This window comes from Palaemon carinicauda, chromosome 40 (assembly GCF_036898095.1).
Source record: "Palaemon carinicauda isolate YSFRI2023 chromosome 40, ASM3689809v2, whole genome shotgun sequence".
NCBI classification, from domain to species: Eukaryota; Metazoa; Arthropoda; class Malacostraca; order Decapoda; family Palaemonidae; genus Palaemon; species Palaemon carinicauda.
Genome location: NC_090764.1, coordinates 55,043,415 through 55,050,914, shown reverse-complemented (window position 1 = coordinate 55,050,914; position 7,500 = coordinate 55,043,415). Strand labels below are relative to the sequence as shown.

At 34.2% G+C, this 7,500-nt stretch overlaps 1 protein-coding gene across 5 annotated transcripts in view; it reads right to left on the bottom strand.

Moving 5' to 3' along the window:
• The window catches only part of LOC137632043 (histone-lysine N-methyltransferase PRDM16-like), a 285,040-nt gene that overhangs the window by 218,711 nt on the left and 58,829 nt on the right, over nucleotides 1-7,500 (bottom strand). For 2 of the 5 annotated variants that reach the window (XR_011042005.1, XM_068364016.1), the window contains exon 1: nucleotides 5,097-5,420. The exons of the other annotated variants lie outside the window; for them this stretch is intronic. The gene's annotated coding sequence lies outside the window, so the exon portion shown is untranslated. Of the gene's footprint in view, nucleotides 1-5,096; nucleotides 5,421-7,500 lie in introns of those variants that run through there. 5 annotated transcript variants of the gene reach the window in all.

Below are 7,500 nucleotides of genomic sequence, written 5' to 3'. Positions count from 1 at the left end.
AAGACTGAGGTTACTAAGATTTTCCCTCAGGTCCTTCGAGTTGTGTAACGTCGATAAGTGTTCTCACCTTAAGACTCACTTGTGGAAAAGATTATATTAGGGGTTAGTTTTGTCTATCTACAGTACGTATGCATGCATAAAACAATATCTATGAGAACCCAGAGTAAGCACTTATACTAAGATACATTAGTATTTTATCTTACATGAGGTCCACACTAAGCACTCATAAGAACATAAATCCAGCATCACCATTTACCTAATACTTTAGCTGTAAAATCTTTTAAAGGTGTTTATCATTTTGTATAAATAAGGAGTCATTTACCTTCATATTCTGACCCTGCAAACATCTTGTAGGTGATGAATGACAGTTTTTGTCATGGTAAGGTACAACAGTAAATATTCTGAGCATGGTAATCAATCCATCAACCTACTTATGGACTAATTCAAGCTTTTTCATGACTAGTTGTAGAATTAAGATATTTCGTTTGAAGGGGTATAATTTAACCGTTTGATGACTGGGGCTGAAATCACTACAGCAATTGTTATATGGAAATCAAGACTATCACTGTTTAGCTATTTTTCTTTCCTATCGCTTAAGAATTAGCAGTCGTATTGCCTCAACATACACACGCATAAGGATACAGTAACTAAAGATATTGATTCCGGCTAGGTTTTGTCGACTTCAGGAAATTCATGTGAATATATACAAAGTATATGTGTCTGAAGTATTACAAGAATGCATGGGCGGTACTCAAATCCCTCAATACTTCTAGATTAACCAATATCTCTTGGGCAGATTACAATGAAATTCTCGAAATCCGATAACTAGAATAAAAGCAAGACGCTTCCTTCGAACTGGTGCTAAAGAATAAAAGCAAGACGCTTCCTTCGAACTGGTGCTAAAACAGTAAGTCAAAACGTCAAAATAAAGCACAGATGGCCTATTTAAAACGATGAGAAATAAATGATTTATGAAAAAAAAATCGCCATACAGCACACCTATGTGTGAGAAAAAAGATAACCATAACTACTGGATGAAAAGTAGACAGTAACAATAACATGAGAAGCTGATATATATATATATATATATATATATATATATATATATATATATATATATATATATATATATATATATATATATATAATCATCTCATATTATGCCTTTTGACGCAAAGAGCCTCGGTTAGATTTCGCCAGTCACCTTTATGTTGAGCTTTTAAGTCAATACTTCCCCATTACTCATCCCCTACTTCACGCCTCATAGTCCTCAGCCATATAGGCCTGGGTCTTCCAACTCTGCTCGTGCATTGTGAAGCCCAGTTAAAAGTTTGGTGAACTAATCTCTCATGGGTGTGCGAAGAGCATGCCCAGACCTTATCTACCCCTCATCATGATCTCATCCACATATGGTACTTTGAGTAATCTCTCTTAGAGTTTATCTAATCCTGTCCTGTCATTTAATTCCCAATATTATTCTAAGAGCTTCATTCTCGAATCTACAAAATCTGTTGAATATTGTTTCATTGTCATACCACGAATCATTTCCATACAGTAACACCGAGCTAACTGATATCAAACCTGATTTTTATATGTAATTTCAAGCGATTGATTTCCAAATTTTACTCAACCTAGCCATTGTCCGATTTCCTTTTTTCAATCCTTCATTAAAATCAATTCCAAAAACCATGTATTAGAGTTCACGGTTCCTAAGTATTTAAATGATTGTACCTTAATAGTCCTTTCTCCCTTCAATGAAATTTCAACTTCCATTGCATATTCCATTCTCATCATCTCTGTCTTTCTTCTATTTATCTTGAGCCCAGACTCCTGTGTTATTTCATACATTCTGGTAAGCAACTGTTGCAAATACTGTTGTGTTCTGCAATTTAGGACAGTATCATCAGCATACTCTATGCGTGTGTGTGTATGCATTCACGCACGTGCTAAGGGCACAAAGACAAAGCTTATTCAAAACAAACAAAAATGAGGGAAAGAAATTAATGCAACTCAAACACGGAGAAAGATATAGTCGTTCATCTTGAAGGTTGAGAGGATATACAATTCAGAGAATGAATACAGAATGGCAGGAAAGTCATCGAACTCTGAAGTTTAAAGATTGTTTGTTTATACGGTGGGTTCAACGATACCCTCAGGGGCTAAAACAATACCAATAGACACAGTAGAGACGCTTCCTTGCAGGACAGAGAAAAGGTAAGGGCATCGCCAGTCATGTAACTAATAGCCTTTAATATTATCCTATCAAAAGTGGGAATAGGAGAAGCCGAGCTCAAAAAAAAAAAAAAAAAATCCAAATAGGAACGGATAAAACATGCTAATTGTTTTAACTTCGCTGACGATAGGAATTTACAGCATCTGAACCCAATTTGATCGTGAGCTGAAGGAGGGGTTTCAACTATCACTTCTTTCAGACGAGACAAAAGTAACCTGCAAGCTTAAAAGTTAATAAAAATGAGATCTTAATATACACTTTCATCAATATGAATGGAGGCAGTGGACTAGTTTAAATCGCCACTACATGAAAAAAATCTTCGGTTCAAAATTATCACTAGATCAATTTCTATATGGATGAAAACATTTTAGATAGTAAAAACACCAGACATGAAGGTGGAAACACAAAACATGGATAGCTGTATCACTTGCAACAGCCCGAGTGGGAAAAGAGGGAAGCTATGGACAAACATTGGATAACAATACGGAATTTTGACTAGCAAATGACAGGTTTAGTGATATATATAGCGTGTGTATATATATATATATATATATATATATATATATATATATATATATATATATATATATATGCATATATATACATATACATACTGTGTATATATATATATATATATATATATATATATATATATATATATTATATATATGTGTGTATATATATAAATATACATACATATATATGCACATATATATATACATATACATACTGTATATATATATATATATATATATATATATATATATATATGTATATATAAATAAATATACATATATACACACACACACACACACACATATATATATATATATATATATATATATATATATAAATATACATATACATATAAATATATATATGTATGTACGTATACATAAAAATATATATATATATATATATATATATATATATATATGTAGATATACACATAATTATATTATATATATATATATATATATATATATATATATTACATATATATATATATATATATATATATATATTACATATATATATATATATATATATATATATATATATATATATATATATATATGCTCGCATAAAAAAATCATTGCTTTTAATATTATAATTTCCTACTGTACGCAGTGCAATCAAACGAGCGAATGTACGGAAGAAGCCTTAATATTGGAGATCACCTCCACTGTAAAACTAATGCAGTATTGGTGAGAGCCATAAAGTTTTGGACGAAAAGTTATCCACGGCAGAAATATAATTGAAAAAAGATAATTTTCTCCACTTCCTTCAGAGTTCTATACAAAAATATGAGGATATATGATAAATTGAAATGGTGCGCTCTTCCAGTATTTAAGCATGTCTCGGTATAACCTGGTATCCATTTACAGTTGGGTGATTGGTTGGCTGTTGGCCGAAAGCAATTTACACACCTAGGTAGCGTGAGTGGAGTGCTGCACCAATTTCTCACAGAGCCACTTTGGCTGTTTATACACTATGAAGGTGTGGCGTGAGGTAGCCCCATTTATCTGCCATTACTGAATTAGAGGGAAGAAAGACATCGCACAAAAGACAATTTCCCACTTAGAGTAAACTTAAGTAATCATCCATTCCTAATTTTCCTCTTTAAAGCTGAAACAGCTTTATTAGCCCTTATTTATAGTGTTGACAAGATAAAAGTTTAATTTACTGCTACATAAAGAAAAACCCGGGACTACCATATGCTTGATAAGGAACACATGCTTTAAGAGTGACTCTTAAAACAATTAGAAGCTTCTACCAAGCACAACATGCATTACCCTCTACTCTATTATGCAAATTAACTGAATTACGTGATGAGAATAACTTTGGGAACAGAGAGATAAAGGGAGCTACCATAGCTATAATTCATGAAGGGAGAAATTACCCAAATATGTTATTAAACCTACATTTCTTGTACTAATGTCAACATGTGCATGCTACCCGCAAAATCATTAATCAGCACAAAAAGAATCTAAAAAAAGATTCCCTTCCTGGATACTCCGCGACGACCAAACAAGAATGGGCGGGTCTAAAATATTGCAATCTTCTCGTGCCGGTTTTTTGCCCTATCCTCTCGGCTCTTCCATCCACATCTGCCCTCCCTTCCACCCTTTCCCCCTTTCACATTTATGGTCATTCTTGACTTAGCGCCTGTTTTCTGAATGGATAAATTTTACACGTGACTTCTGATGCTCAAACCCTATATTTATTTCATTTTTACTTTTGAGAGGGAGTTAAGATGAGGGCAATGACCCTATAATTCTCAGTGAGAAAAAAAAAAACTTATAAAACTGATATTCTATTGATATTTGTTGTGAACAAATTACATTAATTTTTCCAAATCCTTAAAAAGGTATACATATACAACTCTCATTAATGCTATGGCATGTTATTTTAGACATTTGTCGACATTTTCTATTGAGCGAGGTAATGGTGTGGTGACGTCATAACTACCGAAATACATGTGTCCAATTTTCCGCGTGGCCGATTAAGGTGTTAATCATTTAAGTGTGTGGATGCGTATTTGTGTGCAATTGTTGCATGGTAGACTGAAACAGTTGATCCAACAAATAGTGCATTGCGTTTTCTCTAAAAAGGGATTAAGGATGATGTTCTTTATTTATTCTAAAGGCTTTATTATACGTAAAAATATAATTTAAGGTCAAAGATTTTGGCGAGATCATTTATCCAAAGTTACCCACGTGTATCTTTCCACTTTCGCTCTTAATGACTAGCGAGACATGACCAGCCTGCTGCTTCGAAGCGTGTTAAGACAGACGATGCTTGATTGATTATATGATTGTGTTCTATCAATTAATTGGATAAATTAAATTCATTACTTTACCTTTGTGACAATGTGATGCTTGCAAAGAGAAGTGAATAAATCAGGGATCATGAAACTTGAAAGAAAGACGTTGAGACGTGATGTCGATAGCAGTTCCTAAAGGTCATACCTTGGCACTTTTTCTTTACTTGCGGCAGTTTTAAATCCAACACTATAGTATGTGAATTACCTTTCGTTCTTTTCCGATAATTTTTTAGTTTTCCTTTTTTTTCGGATACTTGAGAGCACTCTCACTCGGATTCTTGCAGCCAAAGGGGGCGGGGCACAATGAGATGGGAGGAAAGCCCTCTCGTAGGACCCAGCTGACTGCCCCACCCGAGGTCAGGTCAGCACCCAACTGTCACCTCGTTAGAGAGACAATGGACACTTGATACCGGACGAGGTGGATCGCCAGTTGCCAGATTTCATCAAATGCTAAGGACACAGAAAAGTTAGTGATGGGCATTCAAATGATACTGCTCATGTCCGTTCTTTGGATGGAAGGCCGACCGTTCATCGGGGCTTTAGCAATGCCCACTATACTTTCGCTGGGCGGAGACCCGACACTCAGCTTGCTGGAGGCGAGCATACCTACTACCGGAGTCGTAGTACTCAAACTACAGTATGATGTCAGATTCTAAGATCATCACTAAACTTTAATTCAATTCCCATTTGTTCACTAATTAGCGAACTCACTTGAAACAAAAAAAGCCGTTCTCTTCTACGAAGTGAAATATGTATTTGCAAGACACTGTTCTAGCACGTGTTTACACACCCACAGCACATTAGCACACTGACACTCCTGGCACTCGTGACTGAGTGAGTGACCGGCACTAGACAACATGAAAAAAACGTTTCTTTATCCTTGGTTGTTTTAAGGAACTTTTAATTTCTGGTTGCGTTTTATCACTGACGAAGTCGTTCTACCCACCATGTGAGAAACGTTTGCTGTCACAGAGATGGAGTGCGCGTGCGTTAGATTGCGCGACCCAGCCGGTAGTGAGCCAAGAGAAGGTTGTGATGGAGGGTGTGGCCCCGGTGGCCCCGTGTTGGTGGCTCTCTCTGCGGTGTGGCCCTCCCCGGTCACACACACAAACTGGCACCGCCACTGATCTAAGAGCATGCACGCACGCACAATTACAGTCACACGTTCACGCCGTCGCACACAAACGTACAGAGAATTACATACACCCCCGAGTAACTCTCCTACACAAGCTCACACGTAGAATCACCCATGTGAAAATTGCCAAAAATGATTTCGCTTTTGATCATAACATAAAATAGTCTTTCACTTTCATCTTGATGCTGCAATCAACTCAAAGTACGCAAACTATTTGTAAGTTATGAGTGTGATTTGTTTATGGAAACGAACTTATTAAAACAAGAGGGCAAGAAAAGTAGGGCTGTATCTATTCGTTCTTTTATTCACGTTGTCAGTGCTTTCTTGTTATCAATATACCTCATTTTTGTTTAGATTCATCAACTGAATTATTAAAAATATATAATTCTGGAAAGATTCAGTATTGGAAACAAAAATTACTGTCTTAGATAAAACAGCTGATATATCTTATTTATCATAAACATATATATATATATATATATATATATATATATATATATATATACATATATATATATATATAGATAGATAGATAGATAGATAGATAGATAGATATATATATATATATATATATATATATATATATATATATATATATATAAACACGAACACATATAAAAGATAAATGGATAGATAGATAGATTTTGAATATTAAGTGGCAAATACTTTTTATTGCCGAATTAATTCTGCCTCAGAAATAGAGACCAAGGGGGTAATTATCTTTAAGATAAGTCCTTCTTTTCGGAGCAGTATTCGAACCTATGCCTCAGAATCCAAAAAAATTGGTAGTAGGCATTAAACCATTCGGCCAGCAAAAGATAAAAGTTGATTGTACACATTCCTACCGAATTCAAGTTTTTACTTGGAATCGAAATAAACCTAACTCCACTATGACCAAATGATGTGTAATTTTGCGCATTGTGTGCAACCAACTGATATTTATGATAGTTTTGTCACTAACACAAATGACTTTCATACTTTAAAAGAGATCAGCCACAAATAGATATCCAAAAGGAAATTCTCTTTATTACAAGTGCTTCTGCCCGGATCAGGTTTCGAACTTTAGCCAACAAATTAAAACAAAAAGTGGCAGTTGACATTCAGCAATAAAAAAACAATTATATATACATACATACACACATTTTATATATATATATATATGTGTGTGTGTGTGTATATATATATATATATTTATTTATCGGTATCCATCCTCGTGTGTATATATACACAAACATGTATACATACATACATACATTATATATATATATATATATATATATATATATATATATATAGATATATAGA